This window comes from Megascapheus bottae, chromosome 1 (assembly GCF_031878675.1).
Source record: "Megascapheus bottae isolate mThoBot1 chromosome 1, mThoBot2.hap1, whole genome shotgun sequence".
Lineage (NCBI taxonomy): Eukaryota > Metazoa > Chordata > Mammalia > Rodentia > Geomyidae > Megascapheus > Megascapheus bottae.
The window spans coordinates 94,210,310-94,231,282 of NC_143509.1; the positions used below are offsets into that span (position 1 = coordinate 94,210,310).

The window sequence follows — 20,973 nt, forward strand, 5'->3', positions numbered from 1 at the left end:
ATATCTAAGATATGGAATCAACCCAGATGTCCCTCAGTAGATGAATGGATCAAGAATATGTGGTACTTATACACAATGGAACTTTATGGTTCCATCAGAAAGAATGACATCACCCCATTCATAAGAAAATGGAAAGACTTGGAAAAAAATCATATTAAGTGAAGTAAACCAGACCCAAAGAAATATAGGCTCAATGGTTTCCCTCATTTGTAATAATTAGTACTCATCTAGGACTCTCCAAGCAGAGGATTACAATAGCTCAAAACCTATGTACATAAGGTCATATAGGATGAGACTAAATGAAAGGAACTCTAGGTTAATGAAACAAAAATCTTGTGTGATTGGTATTCTTAATGTACTACGTTATTTCTCTTCTGTTTTTTTGCCCTTATGGTTAATCTCATGTTGTTACTGTATCTGAACTTGTTATCTGGTATATTATATATTTGTTTATTTGAAATAGGCGGAAGGGGAAACAAGAGGATTGGGAGGGGTGGGAGAGTGAAATGGGGACAAAAGCATGAGAAGGAGTATCAATGTGCATGAAGTAATGCACCTAAAACCAGACGAACGTAACTGTAACCCCTCTATACATTATTCTGAAAATAAAATAAAATTTAAAATTTTTAAATTTTCAAAAGAAAATCTTATCAAATTTGAGTTTGTTGATTGGCTTTAATATGAATAAAGTAACATTTTATTTAAGTTGGATAAAATATTATTACAGACTACATTATTATATTATATGCACTATATACTAACAATTTTTATTAGTTATGTAATAGAGTAAATATTTTAGATATTATTTTGTTTCTATGATAGTAAAGATCATATTTACTAAATACTACTAAAACATGACTTCACAAAGTGCCGGGGCCAGCCGGCAGCAAACCAGGGTTCGCAGATTGGGATTCCTGAAATAGGGGGCAAGGACTAGGAAAAAATAGAAGAGAGACAAACAGATGGGGTTCAGGAGGGCTATAGCCCAAATCAGGAGCCACAGCTTAAGAAGCCTGTAGCCCAAGATCGTAGCCCAGTTTATTTCCAGTTCTGACCTTAAATACACTTCTTTAAACTAGGGAATTGCCAGGGGCTACATTCATACAACCAGTATCAAGTCTCAAATAGGTTGAATGAGAAGCTATCAAGTCCCAAACAGGTTAAATGAGAAGCTATTGACACAGCCCAAAATCATGATAAGTGCTTTCTTCCTTGTGTACTTAATTGTGCGGGCCCAAGGTCACTGACCCCACAGTCACGGTCACTGACCCCACAGTCAGTCCCCAACAACAAAGTACTTACATAGCTAAATTACATTATTTGATGCATGAGCTAATATTTGGTAGGAATAAAATATTTTCACAGTTATTTCATTAGTAATTGCTTTACTGGTAACTGCTTTATTTCCTAAATATAGTGTATCTGCAGATAAAAAGTAGAAAGTGGCTTTACATAAAATACTAATGACTATGGTTATTTGCTCACAGAAAGTATAATACTACCGTTCCATCCTTTCAGTGCTTCACTTCAAAAACAGTTTTTGTGTTAGAATAGCCAAGGAGGAAATGAGGTGAAGAACTTCAGTCATGGGACTTAGAAGCAATGTACACTTCTTGAAATCCACTTCTCCACTCAAGAAGGAAATACTGAAGGCTACTAGAAGGAGTGTGGGGGGGTAGGGGCTGATACATAATACAAAATGCTTTAGAGAATGGAGAATGATGACAATAATGACAGGTATAGAGCCTCAATAATAGGTGTCTTGAGTAGCCAGCTTTGGACAAAGTGTGTCACAGTTTGAGTAATATTCACAATACCACCATTCATAGAAAAATACGTTTGTGTGTGTGTGTGTGTGTGTGTGTGTGTGTGTGTGTGTGTGTGTATGGTGTATGTGTCCTGATCCTGGGGCTTAAATTCAGGGCCTGGACTCTGTCCCTGAGCTTCTTTTGCTTAAGGCTTGTGCTCTACCCTGTGAGACATAGCTCCCTATCTACCTTTTTTATATATTCTATTGGATATAAGACTCTCAGGGACTTTCCTGCCTAAGTTGGCTTTGAAACATGATCTTCAGATCTCAGTCTCCTGAGTAGTAGTTAGAATTATAGGCATGAGCCATCCAAGCTCAGTCTATAGATAACTATTTTATTTTATAATATCTCCTTCTTTGAAAGTCTTTTTATTTGTGGGTAACATTACGGAGTGAAGAATTTACAGTCAAATGTGAGTGTATTTTTGGATATCCTAACATTATTATTGTTAAATTGTGTTCTACCAAGAGAAATGAAATATTATGTTATTGTTTAAATTGCCTTTAAATAGTTGTACACAAAGGCCTTAATTCAACATGTCAATTTATGAGTACAATGTAATTTACTCTATATCTGTCACCCCTTCCATCCCTGTCACCCACCCTGTCTAGCCCAGCCTCTCTCTCCCTATCAATTTATGCACATTGAGCACTGTAACTGTATTAATCCTCTTTTTCTCTTTCCATTCATCCACCCGTGCCATAAATCTCCATTCCTCTCAGATAAGACGTGTTTCAGCTTTTGTGGCAAATGCAAGCTATATGTTTTTCAAATCAAAACTTCTGTTCCCTCAATATTTTGTCCCAGAAGGCCAGACCTGTTTTATCTCCTGTTTTAGGAGAATTCATGGTACTAAACTGGAATCGATATTGATAAGCTGTCTGTTAATATTATGTCCCTTCCAGGAAATGTGGATAAGCCTGGAAAAAAATTCCTGAATAAAGTAAATCAGTTGCAGAAAGACAAAGGATGTGTGTTTTCTCCAACACATAGAAGTTAGATCTACACATACAAGACCGCAGGCAAATACACACTATCAACCTGATAAAGCATGTCACACCAAGGTTTAGACTTCCATGGTCTAATTCCTTCAAATAATTAACAGTTTAACAAGTTTTTTTTTAAACTAGCACAAAGTCAAAAATTATTTGGGATAGGCAGCCACCTTGAATATAAGTGCCTTGATTTGTTTTGAAAAAGATATTTTTTTATTATTATTGTAAAGGAGATGTACAGAGGGATTACAGTTATATAAGTCCAGAAATGAGTACATTTCCTCAATTTTAATGACAGAAGTTTGGTTAACTTCACCTAGACTGCACCATTGGGGGTTTTTACCTCCTAAGACTTGAGAAGCAACATAGAGAGCTAACATTGACTCACCTGAGAAAGATCCATTAAACAGAAGAAAGACAAGCCAGTGTCTCATATGATTTGTTTTACAAGCTGAAGGAAAGCAAGGAATGTTTAGAGACAGACAAGGACAAGGGAGAGGTGACTGAGGTTGTTTGTAACTGGACTTGTTTTTACATTTCAAGTGAGTCAGTTCTAGCTAGGGGACTATTTGTCTCAGGATTATTTATGAGAGAGAAACAAGACAATCTTGCCTCTAGGATATAATTTTCATTTATTCAAAATTACATGCAAAGTATTGCTCCAGGTGGTTCCTCTGTAGCTTGCTTGAACTGAACAAATCATCTCACAATTGTTCTCAACAGTGGATCAATGCCCACTTTACAAATCCCTGGCTGTCAGTCTTCAGGGAGTGGAGAAGGGTAGAATGCAGATGTCCAGAACTTGGCTTGCCTTTCTCACCCCTTGGAGAAAGCCTCATCCCAGACAATATTCAAAGTACATCTGTCTTGCTGCAGGCAAGGACTCTACCACATGGGCAGAACAATCCCCAGGACCTCAAAAACCCTGCCTGGCGACATTTAAGACCACATTTCACCCACTCTTCACCATGTGTTGTTTTCTTCTTTTCACCTCTCCATCACACTTTATAAAGCCGTCTACCCAGAGTGGGAAAACTTTTAAACCAACTAAGAGTCTTCATCTCATGAACGTCCCAACCCCTCTCCACCCGGTCTCCCACATCCTTTCTACTGTTTATGATAAATGTTATCATTTATTGTCTCTTGCTGCTTTATATTGCTGTTACTGTTGTTGTTGTTGTTGTTGTTGTTGTTGTTGTTGTTTTAGTAAGCATGATATAAAGTCTAAGGAGATTGTTAGTATCTTGGCATTCAAGCTAGATATTTTATCTTCATTTATTTCCTTCAGGTTCTTGAACAAAGGCCCGTCATTAGATACTGTGCATTTGATAGCAACTCCAAATGGGGAACATATTACTTGTGTAGCTTCTTGGGGAAGTAATTTGATGTGATCATATGGAGGGTCACAGTCTGCCCGAGAAGGATATCTGTACCCCTTGTATTTTCAAATATAGAACACTTAAGCAATGAATAAGTTTTATTAGAGAAAAAGAGAAAGGGAAATCCTATTTTCTGTTCCAGTCACTCACCATGGGCTTTAATTTTAGTGGATACTTGCATGTCAAGGAAAATGAAATTGTAACAAATAATCGAAAAGTAAAAGTTAGATTATAAATTAGCTTTTTATCTTTTTAATTTTTGATCAGTCCTGGGGCTTGAGTTCAGGGAATGGTACTGTTTCTGAACCTCTTTGCGCTCAAGGCCATCACTCTACTACTTGAACCACAGTGCCACTTTTGTCATTTTCTGCAATTAATTGGAGATAATTGTCTCACCAACTTTCCTGTCTGGGCTGGCTTTAAACCACAACTCTCAGATCCCAACCTCCTGGGTAGTTAGGATTACAGGCATGAACCAGTAGCACCTGGTTAAATTAGTTTTTTGAGATAAAAATATTTATTTGAAAGAAACAATTAAGAGGATTTGAGAGGGGGAAAGTTCATCATTACTTTTGATTCTAGTTACCCCAGGATAGTCTTGGCATATTTCTGGTACCCTAAGAAATTACTTATACCTTCATTCCCACTCTTCTCATGTTATATTTTATAATGGAGTAATCAAATGCATGGTTCCTATAAAAATTAAGTTCAAATAATGGCATCCCACTTAAAACAACTTGAAAAGGAATTAATTTCAAGATAATATTGCGGCGAGCTCCTCGACCAGCGAGGAAGAACGACCACCACTCGAGGATTCTTCTCAAATCATACTTTATCGGAGAGCCTTTTGATTGAAGGGGGAGCAGGAAGCGAAAAAGGCCTGGGCAGCAAAATGCAGCTGCTTACATACAATCAAGGAACCCGGGGTTTTTTGCCATTGGTCGCTCCATTGCCAGGGCCGTTTTAAAGCTCGGGATTGGTCAGGCCTCTGACGTCATACGCGCAGACTCAGAGGAAAGAGCAAACGCTCTGCATTCACATACCAGATAAGGAGGACTAAGAGGTTGTTTAGTGGCGGCCGCTCCGGCTCCCCACATAATATAATTGTGCACTTTTCTGATTTTAAGCCACATATCCTATTTCGAGCCATTTGAAATATTTGGTGGCATTATCACTTGAATTGAATATACATGTTTCAGATAAGTTTCTGAACTAGATCACATTGTGCCAAGTTCTGAAACTGATTAGAATATTCCTGATATTTATATTTCGTAGTGCACTAAAATTTGGAATATTTTTAAGGTTTTATAAAAGAATGTTTGAATTATTTCCTTCAGTTGGAAATACAGACCTTTAGAGAGAACATGTAAACTTGATTAAAACTGCTCAAACTGAAGAGAAATAAATGACTTCATTGCAGAATGAGTTTGTGTGTACATGTTGACCTGGTTGTCCCAAGGTTGATGGATTTACAAGTGTAGTTAAGAATGCAGTTAATAAACAAGTGTCTTTTTAGGTGAAGAGCATGACTTCTCAAAGTGTTGTTTCACTGGTCACAGTGCCTGAATGTACAGCCCTGAGCAAGTTCTTGTCTGGCATATATCTGGAAGTATTACTGGGACAATAACCTCACCATCTCCAAGAAAGTTAAAGAATACCTACATCACTAACATGTATGCGTACATGTTGCATATAAATGCACAAATACAATACAGATTTGGGTTCCTGGGAGATTACAGACAGATGTAAAAGGCACACAATATTTTTTTTTTTAGAATGTAATAGAATAGAGGGAAAGGATAGAATGGAGAACTTCTCAAACAAGGCATCCGAAATTCTAAATTTGGAACTTCTTTTCACCAAATCTCACTGAAGAAAAGGGATATACATTTACACACAGAGGTAAAATTAAAGAAAGAAATTCACAAAATCTGTAGACTCGCATAAATCAGTAAGAACCAAGGTAAGCTGTACTATGGCCAATAAATAACATAGGAACCATTATACCATGATGCTGTGGGAATGCAGTATGACAGAGAGACTTCAGAGAAAAAATAATTCTTCATTACACAATAAATATGAAAATGTGAAGGTCCATGACCCCCTTAAACCAATGCTGAGTGTGCTCTAGCAAAACTCCACAATGTATTCAGGTTGCTTTGGTAATTACTATTACATAAAAAAGCACCTGTACACTAAGCAGTCTGTAACAACATTCGCTTTATTATCCACATAGTTTTCTGGGTCAGGAATTCATGCAGAGATGATCATCTTTGAGACTTCTGTTTCAAATAGCATCACAAAAGTTATTCAGGGCCATTCTGATGGTGGCTGGTCTTGTCTGCCCTCCAATCACATGTTTCTGTCCTAATGGGACAACTGAACTTCAGTTTGTGACCCCTAGTCTCTCCTGTCTGTCTTCATGCAATCTCAGACCTTCCCAGGAGGCCCATTCACACAGAAGTCAAATGACGCTTAGCTTTTATAGTAAGTGCATTGCAAGTTTATGTCTCTAGGATTCTAAGGCACAGCCTGTGAGTCCTGGTATAGTTAGATCTCAAGCCAGCATAGTACCACTTTCTCAATGTTCTCTTGGTTCACATAATCCCAGTCCAGTTCAGACTCAAAAATGGCTGAAAGAGTCCAAATCTTTCTATGGAAAGATGTCCGTGAACTTTCAACTATTTTCTAAACTACAGCATTTTTCATAATGTCTAGTTATGCAAAAATCATATATTGGAGCTCACAGAAAAAAGAGAACAAGAGCATGGAAAATTCAATGAAAAACAGTTCCATAATGTCAAGCAGATGAATATTATGGCTTATTTCACTGCTGTTGTTTTAAAGGGAAAGACTTTTTTTGAAGGATATACGATATTCTTATTAGCTAGAGTCACTATGTTGTAAAGTAAATCTCTTGAGTTTAACTGACATTAGAGTTCTTAGTTTCATATCTATTAAATTCTCTGCACCATTACACCTGGTGAATCTCCATTAGTTACTTGGATGTTTTCTGTTTTTAAATAAAACTTGTCCATTCAGATCATTTACAACTTATCAGTTAGGTTGTTGGCTCTACAGCATTCATTTTTTAGCACTTTATATATCTTGGTTATTAAACTTGGTTATTATTCCAGTTTTATAGCTGGAAAAGATTTTTCTCCCATTCTGTGGGCTGTCTCAGTTTGACTATTTCTTTTGCTGTGCAAAAGACTTTTAGTTTAGTGAAATCTTGTCTGTTAACTCTCAGTCTTACTTCCTGAGATCTATTCAGAATGGCACTGCCTATGTATTGAGTTTGAAGGTTTAACATTCTTTGCTGTAGTAGTTTTCATATCTCCAGTGTGCATAAATGAGCTCAAAGTTTTAAATTTCACACAATGCTGAGATCTTGTACAACTTTTCATCTGGACCTTGTTCATTTCACTAATAGAATGGCTTCACATTCTCTCAAATAACAAGAATTTCTTATTATTAAAGGCCAAATAGTATCCTTTATCCATTTATGTGTTGATGGGCATTCAGATTAACTTCATATTTTGGCTATTGTGAATATTATTATGACAATATAAAAACACAGGGATGAAGATACTTCTTCCACATGTAGAAACCATTCACTTTGGTTAAATATTCAGTAATGGACTTTCTAGAAAATATGTTACTTTTAATTTTTGTCTGATAAATCTCCATACTTTTGAATTGTATCTGTATTGAATCACATTTCTTTTTTTCTTGAAATCATTCAGTTTATTATAAATACTAATATATTAATTTTTTAACTGCCCTTTATATTTTATGGTTTTTTTTTCTTTTTTCATTTGCTCATGTTTTTATTGTATTTTATAGTCAGGATAACGTATAGAGAAGTTACAGTTACATTTTTTAAGTAGTGGGTACATTACATCTTGAACACTGATACTCTTTCTCATGTTTTTCTCCCACTTTCCTTCCCCCCACTCCATCCTAATCATCTTGTTCTTCTCCTTTCCTTATTTAAAATAAACAAGTAAGTGTATATACAATATACCAGGTACCAAAGTCAGATACAGTAACAACATGAGATAAACCAGAGGAAAACAATAGAGAAAAGGAGTAACTCCACATAATACATTAAGAAACACAAGGTAAACCTCTTGTTTCCAAATCCTATAGTTCATTTTGCTTAGTCTCATCCTATATGGCTATATGTACATAGCTTTTGAGCTTTTTTCATCCTCTGCTAGGAGCATTCTAGATGTGTACTACGTGTTACAAATGAGGACAACCATGAAGCCTATGTTTGTTTGAGTCTGGCTTACTTCATTTAATATGATTTTTTTCCATAAAAAGTGTATGTGATATTTCTATATATAGTACATGTAATAAATTGTTTTTTGTCGAGCACCAGTAACATATATCTATAATTTTGGCTATTTAAAAGGCAGAGATGTGAGGATCATGATTCAACTCTAGCCTAGACTCTTGTTTCCAATTAACCACCCAAAAGGCTCTCAGAAGTGGAGTCATGGTTCAACTGATGAAGCATTAGCCTTGAACACAAAAGTTCAAAGAAAATATCGAGGTCTTAGTTCAAGCCTGAGGACTATCCCATACACACACACACACACACACACACACACACACACACACACACATACAATTCATCAATGTCTAAGGATGCTGACATATTCAAAATATATACTTGCTACTCATATTATGGCTCTTTTTGAGAAATTTCTATTCAGATTCAGTGCTCATTTTTCAAATTTTGTTTATTTGATCCCCAAGAATTTATTTTACTTCTTCATTACTTTTTGATATTTATTCCTGATCAGTAGTTTCATACATCCAAATATTTTCATCCATTCCATAGATTATCTCTTTATTCCATCAATTTTTGTTAACTATGACACACTTTCAGGTAAAATGTTATTTAAGGATTTGTACACTTTTGTGGGAAAATGGAGCTGTTGCTTATGTACATTTATTTGTTTATTTGAAATAGGAAAGGGAAAGGGAAAAACAAGATGATTGCAAGGGGGTGGAGAGAGGGAAAGGGAACCAAAAACCTGAGAAGAGTTATCAATGTGCAAGAAGTAATATACCCACTACCTAACGAATGTAACTGTAACCCCTCTATGCATTACCCTGACAATAAAATATAATTAAAAAGTATTAATAAAAATCCTTTATTATCTTTAAGCAATTATGCAAAAGAGTTGCCATTTAATGAATACAGTGGATCTCGGTCACCACTTTCAACATTCTCAACAGTCCCTCCCCTACTCAACCCTTCCCTCACTTTTCTTAATTTTGCAGGATATACGCTGAATTCTTGCATTATCTCCTACTTGTCCTATTCATTATCAACCTCTCCTTTTGCCCCAACCCATTTCTTTCAAGTACTAATCTCTTGGTGTTTATTTTGTTGAACTTTGACTTTTCTTTCCTAAAGAAGTCCAAGATTTGAGTTATCCCTTGGATCTTCCATTTTTCAGTTAATGCATTTGTATATACTTGCATAGCACACAATGTACTTACTTATATGCTCATAAACTAATCCTTGCTTCCATACATAAGGCAAAACATGTAACCTTGGCATAATTTTGTCCAGGTCTTTCCATTTCTTCACAAATTATACAATATTATTCTAATAGATTCTAATTATACAATATTATTCTAATATTATTCTAAAATCCCACTGTGTATAAAAATGCCACATTTTCTTGATCCTTTTTTATTGTATTTTCTTGTAGGGATGATATATAGAGGGTTTACAGTTATATTCATCAGTTAGTGGGTACATTATATCTTGAACATTGATACCCTTTCTCATGTTTTTTCCCACTTTCCCTCTCCCAACCCCCTCCTCTTGTTTTTCCCTTGCTATGGTATTACAATTAATCTTTGTGATCTTAAAGGCTTTTATTCTATTCTTTTCTCCAGTTTTAGGAAGTTTCTTTCTATAGGAAGGGCTCTATGGACGTGTGAAGGCTATCAATGTACTATTGTTTAGTATTTAGTCATAACTTAACAATTTCCTTTGCTCTTGTCATTTGCTACTACAGTGTTTCTCACATACCTATGTTATTCCTTACTTCTTTTCTTTTCTCTACATTTAATTTCACAGAAATCTCTGACAAAATGGGTACATAGCTGTTAATCATATACAACAAAATTAATGAGTGCATTTTCAGGATTACCAATATGAGAATGCATATGTAAAACCAAGATAATTGGATAGAATACAATGGTTTATGATATGCATTGCTTTGAATTCTTAGACGTAAGAGTCAAGGAATATCAGTCTCTGTGCTTAGCTATTTAAAAATAATGTCAATTCTAAATTATAAGAAATTTCAGCTAAAAGGGAGGATATTATCTATTTCTTGGTTTGGTCGGTCTATCTATCAATCTATCTATCTATCTATCTATCTATCTATCTATCTATCTATCTATCTATCTTTTGCCACTCCTGTGCTTGAGCTCAGGGCCTGAGCACTGTCCTTGCAATTTCTCAAGACTAGAGGTCTACCACTTGAGACTCAGCACTACTTCCAGCTTTTTTCTATGTATGTGGTACCGAGGAATTGAACCTGGGTCTTCCTGCATGTCAGGCAAGCACTCTACCACTAGGCTAAACTCCCAGCCCCAAAACATATATTTTTAAGAATGCAAAACGAACAACCTAATGATAAAGTATCTTATTGCATCAGGTTGTTTTCCTGGATCATTTGCAGTCACTAATGTCTTTTGGAATTTAAAAAAAAAAAAAAAACCTCTTACATAACAAAGTGTTGATGAGTTTAACTGTAAATGTAAATAAATGAAAGCACAAGGATTAAATTTTCTCTGACACATGTGGAGGTTTTTGAGAGGAATCATGTTTGGCACATATGCTTTGAACTCAGAAGAGGAATTAGGAGCAAAATATACAAAAGCAATTCAAGAAACACAAAGCTCGTAAGAAAAAAAGTTTCCAAAAGAAAAAAACAAAATAGAAAGAAAGATGCTATTATTTTTAACATGTAATCCATAAATTCATTTGAATAGGTTAAAACACATAATCTTCAAAGTTGGAGTCTTCTTTATAATCAGTTTTACATTACTTTAAATAATGATATGAATATCAATCTTGAAATTTCTTAAATTCGAATATAAGGATAGCTAATCAACTACTAACAGCACACACAGAACACAAACACACACACACACACACACACACACACACACACACACACACATGGGCTCATTGTTTCTGCCGTCAGAAAAACAACTTGACATAAGACTACTCACATATATGCATATATGTGGGTGTATGCATATGTGCATAGGCATATATATGTGTTTTTTAAAGAACTTTAGATTCTTGTTATATCATGTAAGCTATGAGATGTCAGTGCTGTGAGATCATTATTCATGCAACTGTACAGAATTTTTTAGAAAATACAACATATTCAACAGCAACATGAGCATGATTATGATTAGATAGTGTATGAAAAAGTGTATTCACGCTGAAAACTTTACAAGAAGGAACAGGATATACACTAGACCTCCTTGGCACAGGTCGAAACTTTCTTAATAAGGACCAAGAATCACAACAAATCAGAGAAAGGCTGGATAAGTGGGACTGCATTAAACTGCAGAGCTTTTGTATGGCAAAGGACATAGCTAGTAAACTAATTAGGAAGCCTACAGAGTGGGAGAAGATCTTCACCAACCATACAACAGACAAAGGCGTCATATCTAAAATATATCAACAGCTCAAAAAATTGAATCACTCCAAAACTAATCTCCAAAGTAACAACCATCCCATTAAAAGATGGGCCAAAGACTTAAAGAGAGTCTTCTCTGAAGAAGAAACAAAAATGGCCTATAGACACATGAAGAAATGCTCAACATCTCTGGTCATAAAAGAAATGCAAATCAAAACAACTCTAAGATTCCACCTCACTCCAGTTAGAATGGCCAGGATCAAGAAAACTAATAACAACAGATGCTGGAGGGAATGTGCCCAGGAGGGATCACTACTACACTGTTGGTGGGAGTGCAAACTCGTTCAACCAGTATGGAAAGCAGTATGGCAGTTCCTCAAAAGACTAAACATAGAGCTCCCTATGACCCAGCAATTCCACTACTTGGCATTTACCCAACCATCCAGAAACAAGGGCATACTAAATCCACTAGCACAACAATGTTCATTGCAGCACTATTTACCATAGCAAAGATATGGAACCAACCTAGATGTCCCTCAGTTGATGAATGGATCAACAAGATGTGGTATTGGTACACAATGGAATTCTATGCTGCTGTCAGAAAGACTGACATTGCCCCATTTATTAGGAAATGGAAAGACTTAGAAAAGATCACATTAAGTGAAGTAAGCCAGACTCAAAGGAACTTAGGCTCAATGGTTTCCCTCATTTGTCATAATCAGTAGAAACCTTGGGCTCTCCTAGCAGAGATTTGCAATAGAGCAAAACCTTGATACAAAAGGCCATATAGTAGGATGCTGAATGAAAGGATCTCTAGAATATTGAAACATAAGCCATGTAATGAATGATTGTTGTTCTTAAGGTACTATGTTATCTCTCATCTCTTTTGCTGTCCCTTGGTTATCTCATATTGTTACAGTATCTCACTTTGTTACCTGATATATGGGATATATTTGTATTTGGTTATTTGAAATTGGATAGAGAACAGGGGAAAACAAGATGAGGGGTGGGGGTGGGGGGGAAGGAAATGGGGACCAAGACATGTGAAAGGGTATCAATATATGTGAATTAATGCACCATCTATCTGGCAAACATCATGTAACCCTTCTATTAATTACAATAAAAAATATATGGAAAAAATAAATCATAATAATGTCAAAAAAAAAGTGTATTCACGTTGCTTAATTCCCAATAGTAAATAGAAGCAGTAGATGGACACTGTCACATCAGAGCAAGTTCAACCCACATTCTTTGAACTAGAAGGTTAATGATAATAAATTATATTCAATGTAAACAACCAGAGGGAACGGAGTGTCCTGCCAGAATCAGCGAAAAATATATCTCAGAGTAATAAACCCTAATATCTTTAGGAAAGTTTCCAGAAAACTAATCATCTTAATTCTTCCAGTGAATGTAACTCTATTTCATATAAAAATGATTTTCTTGACATGAAAGTTACAGTTTTGTAACTGCTAATTAATTTTTTGCCAGGAGATTTATTGTTTTATTGTCATTGTCACTGTTGTTATTATGTTATAAAGATAAATTGTAAAGAGAAATTTGAAAATGAATACTTATGATAAACCATATGGTAATTATATTTCACTTCAAGATTGCAAAATTGATTCAGAATTCTCTCCAAAGTTAGAAATATATTCTGGTAATTATTGTAGCCTTCCAAAACTGGTTCTACTAACCTCTGCAAATCTGCAACCTAGACTTCAGACTGAGCACAATATCATAGAGCTGTAATTACCAAATGTAGTTTGTTTTAGACTCATTTAAGATTTTGTCTTTGAATACAACTTCCTGAACACCATTTCAGACAGCTGGAGCAAAGTCTTCTGTGTTGAGTACCAAGTACCTTAAATTTACCGAGCCATGTGTGGAAACTATTATAGTTTAGGGAATAAAAAGAAGAACTTTGTACATTACTTCATTTCTGGATCTTGTCTAGGAACTGGGGATGATTTGGGTAGAAGTAGTACACGAGGAACATTATGGCATAAACATCAGGGAAACATCTCATCAGTTCCCTCTCTGCCTTTAATTTCACATGATGCTAAACAATAACTGTCATATTTGTGAACAGAGGCTTAAAAAGCCATTAACAGAAAATGAATGGAAAGAGCCTATGTCACTAAGCATGCTGTTTGCTTAGCACGGAATATGCACATATATAATTAAACTTGTCAGCAAACCTACTAGGAGGTATCATCAATCAGCATTATTCACCTTGTACTGAAGAAGATTTCACTGGCAAGAAGAGATGGGATATTCACACTAAGACAGAACTGGGACCACATCTCAGCTCCAGGTCAATGGAAAATAACCAGAAAGACAGAACATCTTTATTACATTTACATTTTCTGACCAAAATATGAATACATGGCCGAAGAAAAGAGCCTCCTTTGTTGTGGATAACAGTAGAGAGAGATGAGAATGTATTTTGAAGGAATTTAGAAGCTGGGAATTTGGTGAAAACTGGCATCTGACTCAGCATGATAATCACACCAGCCTGATCTCATGGGGAGCAGTTTACCTTTGAGAACTGGGGCGGTCCTCATGTCAGCTTCACTGACTGGCATTCTGAAGTGATCTGATCTGTTCAAACATTTCAAATCATACACCTAACTTCGTTCATTTACAGTTTGCTTCAACAAATTGTTCTTGGTGAAAAAAAACTATTTATAAAACAAACAGGTTTGTGAGAAAAGATTTAAAAGTCATTAAAGATACAAATCTAGTTTCTGTCTTGATTGTTTCCTCTGAAGATATGATTTCAGTAGATATTTCATGAAAAGTGCTCTATGTTGGAACCTAATCACTGCTTGGCTATTTATAAGCAGGTGAAAGAAAAGACCTTTTGGCATTTATACACTTTGCCATTTGTCCTTGAAAAGAGCAGTAGCTCCCATGATATTACTTTTTCTACAACAAGTTTCTATTCATGTCATCTTCTGCATTTTGTAATCACTCCATTAGCAATGTCCATTTGGAACTAGTGATTTTGTACGGGATAAGTAATGACTGATGTATTTTCATAAGATTGGCACTTCTCCAATTGGACATTGAGCAAGTCCCCTGAAAAGAACAGTCTGGTCTTGTCTCATCAATTGCAGTCTCTAGCATGGAACGAAAGCTGTTAGAATGCTTGGTGAATGGATAAGTATGTGTAATGGAAGGCCTCTTCTTGGAAGAGTTGTTTCTATTTCCTCTCTTCATTCTATACATTTCATTCTCCAATTCCCAGACAAGTGGCACACGACTGACCCATTTTGGAAGAGTCAACTCAAAGCATTGTGGAAAAAAAAATCTTTAAACAGCTTACAATGTTCTTTTTCATGCAATATGAATGTTACTTATAAAAAAAAAACATGGCAATCTGAGAAGTTCTGGACCCCTTCCTATGGTGATGAGGAACAGGCATTATGAAATACCTGAACGTTTTGCTTTCCCAAAGGAGCAATCAGCACATCATCAAATGCAGATGTGTTTTCACTGCATTGTTTTGGTTTCTGACTTGTACAGGGTTGACACATGGGCCACATAATCATAATATGCTGCTCACAGTAAGACACCTGGCTTTGAGGAAGTTTGGAGTCTGCGTGATGGGTCAGGAAATGCCTCAGAGGAACTGTCACTCAGCAGAAAATTCAGTACTGAATATGTCCTTCCACTTTAATTTGCCATTTCAGTTAGCTTGCATGTAATACTCACATGCTTAAGCTTTTCCCTCAAACCTTTAATCCTGAAAATGAGCAGTCCCATCATATGTAAGTGTCTGAATTTGTAGTTCTGTTTTGTTGAAGAGCAAGCCAAAAGGAAAAGAGGCTAACCTCTAAGTGAGTGCTTAATGCATTCCAGGCACTGTCTGTGGGACAGAGTGCAGATCCTCTACTTTTCTACACACAGAGGAACAGAAGAGGGAATGAATAATAATATAGATTTCAACAAACAATTGTTTATGCATAACAGTTGCCTGGCACAGGCATTTCTCATCCATCAGTCTAAGTTAAAGTACAACAACACCATATATTTTTTTTCCCTTTGATTTGCTTGAAGGTACATCACTGGAATGCTAAACTGATTTGTAAAGCTCTCACCAGTCAAAAGTTGAATTTATATGTAGCATTTGTCTTTCTGTGTCTGATTTGTTGCACTTCATATAATCTTCTACGATTCTATTTCTCAAAAGAAAAAGTTTCGGGGCAAGGAGTTTGGCCTAGTGGTAGAGTACTTGCCTGGCATGCACGAAGACCTGAGTTGGATTCCTCAGAAAAAGTTTCATTAGTTTTAAAGCTGACTAGTATTCCATTTGGTATAGCAACACAATTTCTTTACTCATCCCTTGACTTCCATTTCTTGTGTGTGATGAATGATATGGCAATGAATGTGTGAATGCAGATATCTTTTCAGCCATGCTGACATCATATCATATATTTTATATATATATATGCATTATGTGTGTGTATATGTACACACAAAATATTGAGAATGATAGACCATACAATAGTTCTGTTTTTAATTTTTAAAATAGCCTCTTCATTGTTTTCTTTAATGGCTGCCCTAATTTACATTTCTAACATAATGTGTACTGATTGCCTTTAAAAGAAACAATAGCATTCTTACTTGAATGAGATAATACTCATTCTGGCTTTAATTTGCATTTTGCTGATGCAAAATGATGGTGAGCATTATCTACTGACCAATTATGTCTACTTTTGAAATTTCTGCTTAGATTTGTTACCCATTTTTACTTGCCTTGCTCAAAGTTTGTTGTTGTTCTTGAGTTGTTTCAGTAATTTATATATGTTGGATACTAACCTCTTACCAAATGTGTTACTGAGAAATACTTTCTCCCATTCAATAGCTTGTCTCTTCAAGCTATTGTCTTATTTACAGTTGAGGCTTATCTGCTGTGCAGAAGCAAGTACTTTCATGACCTCTCACTATTAATGTTACTTATCTTGCCTGTGCTCTTGTGATCTGGTCCAAAACATTTTCTCCTAGTGCAGATGTCATGAAATATTACTTTCATATGTTCAAGAAGTTACATAGTTTCAGATCTAACACTTAAAACTATATTCCTCTTTAAGTTGATATTGTCAACAGGTGAGATCTAATGCTCTAGTTTAATTCCAGTACACTTCTTGATCTAACCAAAATCAAACATAAGTGAGAATGAAAGAGTCCTCCTGGTGTATTTCGGTTACACCATGACACATGCCAGTTTGACTCTTAAAGAAAACTCAATTCTTGAGAGAGAGGGTTCATTTCCACTTATTCAGCACCAAAAACATCACAAAGAGATTTAATACACCCAATAGTTCACCTTAATTTTAGTCTCCAATAACATGCATCTTGCTCTTCTCACTGAACATTGAAAAACCTACCACTTCGGTGTCTTAAACTGTCATTCCTCTTTCTTTTCCTCCATAATGGATACAACCATCATTACCATTGCGAACATATCAAGAAGATTATGTCTGAGGTGCTGGACTTCAGAATGTGATTTGTTCATTTAGTTTGTTGTCTTTAGGTAATTGTATAAAGGGGTTGTCATTCAAGCAGGCAGTTTAGGATGCAATGCATCTCGCTCAGCCCTTTCCTCATTCTTCCCTGCCCCATCCAACTTCACACCTCCCCTGAATTCTATTAATTTTGTAGGATATGCACTGAAATTTCATGACAACATTCTCTCCATCTTGTTCACTTCACTCCTCTATCTTGATCACTTCCCCACTTGTGCAGTATCTATCTCCTGGTGTTTATTTTGTGACTATGAATTACCTTGACTTGAAAACAATTACTCTGAGTTCTCCCCTGAATTTACCATGTTTGGGTTAATCCACTATGTACACTTGAATATAGCCCTAAAGTATTTATTTAACATATTTCTAAATAAACTCTAAATTCCACATATGGAACAAAACACAAACTTGAAGACATTTGTCTCTGAAGGCGTTTACATAGCCTATAGCAGGGGTTAGTTTTATGTATCAATTCGTATGCACCAAAGGCTGCTGAAATATTTGCTCAAATATTATTCTGTGAGAATGTCTTGAAGTTTTATTTAAATTGAGGTATTTGGATAAAGCATTTTGCCCTCCTTAATATGGGTAGATAGTATGTAATCTGCCAGAAGCATGAAAAGAACACAAAAGTTAATTCTCCCTGTAGAAAGGGAAAACCAATCTTACAGCAAAGTACCTTCAGTTCAAAACTCTACTATTAACTTTCTGGATTTACAATCTCCCTGCCCACACTATGAGTCTGGGTACAAGGTGCATCGATCAAATGAATCGACTGCTTTTGCTAGAGAGGCTCTGATTCTCTGGAGAATCTTGATTGTTCAGTTTATGTACTATGCAGAGTTAATTGTTACATTAACTTTATACCTGGTTAAGGTTGTCAGCTATCAATTTTGTAAATTAAAATTCTTTTATATATAAAAAGCAGACAATACAAACTTCAGATAAAAAATTTCTGCTATAATTTTAAGGTATCCTAATATATTTTAAGACCTGAAAGCTGTGAAGAAATGGTTACTGATCTACTGATGACTGAAGAGGAAGGAGTGGGTTTGTTTTAAGCTGCCAGCATGGGACGGGGGCAATGGAATGTCTGTGTGATTGGTTTTAAAAGCACTTAGGACTGAGTAGTTGGGAAAATGAGAAGGTTGTTAATACAAATGGAGAGGGCTGTGTACAAGTGTGTGTTTGTAGTGGCAGAAAGAAATCTGAGAAAAATGTTCAAAAGACCATTAAAGAAATGAAACTAGAGCTTCCTACAGAAATAAAGCTGAAGAGAGTCGAGAGAAAATATAAGTAGTAAAGAAAATATTGAACTACCAGACTGGAAGAAATCTAGACAGGGCCAATGAAGAGAAGACTAATTAATTCTTCAAACTGAAGACTAATAATGTTTGAAGAATTATTCCAATCCATGATGAGAGAAAATAGAGAAACAAATCATAATTGTAAAAAAAATAATGACTTTTATTTCTATTTCTTTTCTAATGTAATATAACAAAATTACATTATTCCTCTTCTTCCTTTAACTCCATCTTTACAGATTGGCCAAACCTATTTGAAACAATAACAGTAGAAATATTATTGAATGTTTCAATAGAGAACTTTCTTGTTACACATTCTCTGTGCTGATTCTAGAACATATATGCTACTAATAACAACATTTAAAATAATACCAGCAATGATACATTGCCTAATATAGGAAGGATTTTATTATGTAGAATTTTTTCTTAGAAAAATAATTTAAATTGAAAATTATTTCTCTGAATTGTAGGAGTAACACCAGAGTTTAAAACTATTCTGTCTTCTTAGTGAGTGATTCCACAGCCTTTCTGATCTGCAGCATTCTATAGTATATAATAATTCCTTCATACATATATAATTAATAATGTCAATATGAAATACACTTTTCATTTCACCTTTCATGTAAATAACTTAATATTGTATGGCACTTGTATGTGCATCTCATTTACAGAAAAAATACACATACCAGAAGTTTATTGGAAATGACCAGGATTTCAATTTCCCCACAAAACAAATTCAGAATTAAATAACTTCCTTACAACTTCTCCCATGTGAAAATATTGTACTTTTCACACACACACACACACACACACACACACACACACACACACACGCACACACACACCCCACATCCAATGCAGTATTGATTTATTCTTGAAAAAATTTTCAGAGCCTACTACTTGGGTTCAAGTCACATGTTAATGCTTTGATTTGGAACAACTTGTTCAAACTTTCTCCTTTACTTTTCTTACCACAAGAATGTGTTCAGCTACAGAGCTTTCATATGAATAAAGAGGAATTAAATAAGAATAAAGCCAGGAATTAAAAATAAAAGGACTTAATCTCTTAGAAAAACAAATGCCCAAAGCATGTCAGTATCTGCCAGAACTGTGGTCTCACTCTAACTAATTTCTGTTACCTTGATGCTGTATTGTTGGGCAACTGCAGTGACAATCTGACTTTTCCCCGTACTTCAAGTTGTTCTTCTCCAAGCTAGAAACTATATGACTATTTTTATTTGCATATTTCTTAAAATCATTTTAGAAACATAAACCTCTTCCTCAAAGCATTCCCTTCTTCCACTTAACTAAGGCCACACTTGTAGTCTGCCAAAATAAAAGATTCTTACAACTGAACATTTTAAGTTAAAGCACTCAATTTTACCATATAAACCCATCGAGAACTGTGTCATCATTATTGTTTTCAATACATTCTATGACTAAATCCTCTCAGAAAACTCTTCTCTATGGCAAATATCACACTTTCAAAATAGTCTTGTGGTCCCCTTACTGACTTCTTGCATGAACTCCTCTTGGTTAATTCATTATGCAGCTTTTGCTCTTTGTATTGAAAATGTTTATCCCCTCCCTTTTCATTAACATATTATAATCATTTGTTACATATATTGATTCTAACAATATGTGTTAAACTGAGCACTGGTGGCTCATTTTTAAAATCCTATCTACTTAGAGCAGAGATCTGGAAGATCACAGTTCTAAGGCAACCTAGGCAGAAAAATCTGTGAGACTTCAATTACCTTGCAAAAAAGCCAAGCCAGAGGCACAACTTATGTGATAGAGGACCAGAAGTGAGCAAGAAAATCCATGACTACATGAGGCCCAGAGTTCAAACCTAGTACTAGAGAATATATACAAAAGATATATATATTTATACATATACATATATCCTTACATATATGCGAATAATGTATGAACAAGGATAGATTTAAGGCTTTTACTGTAATTCTACATAAAAACTTTCCTTGGGTTTTTTTTTTGTGCTGCTTAATTACTGGATATTGAAGGAACACTCAGCGAATTGCATGTATATTTGGTATCATATAAAACAAGCCATAATTAAAGCAGGTTTTGCTTCCTGGAATATGTAGTTGTTTAAATAATTTATCTGAAGAAAAAATGCCCATCTGGCATGTGAATCTATTTTTCCTATTAGAGTGAAAGCAAGCAAGAAACAAATTCAGTTCTCGTGAAAGACTTAATGAGGGAAAAACAGGATGGCAAGCTCTAATACGACCT

At 35.3% G+C, this 20,973-nt stretch overlaps 1 long non-coding RNA gene across 1 annotated transcript; it reads right to left on the reverse strand.

Moving 5' to 3' along the window:
• Nucleotides 1-18,859: 18,859 nt before the first annotated feature.
• Nucleotides 18,860-20,085, reverse strand: LOC150069600 (uncharacterized). Its single transcript, XR_016535564.1, has 2 exons — nucleotides 19,857-20,085; nucleotides 18,860-18,967 (listed from the first exon to the last, which is right to left on the reverse strand). It is a non-coding gene; the product is annotated as an uncharacterized LOC150069600 (long non-coding RNA).
• Between the last annotated feature and the right edge of the window lie 888 nt (nucleotides 20,086-20,973).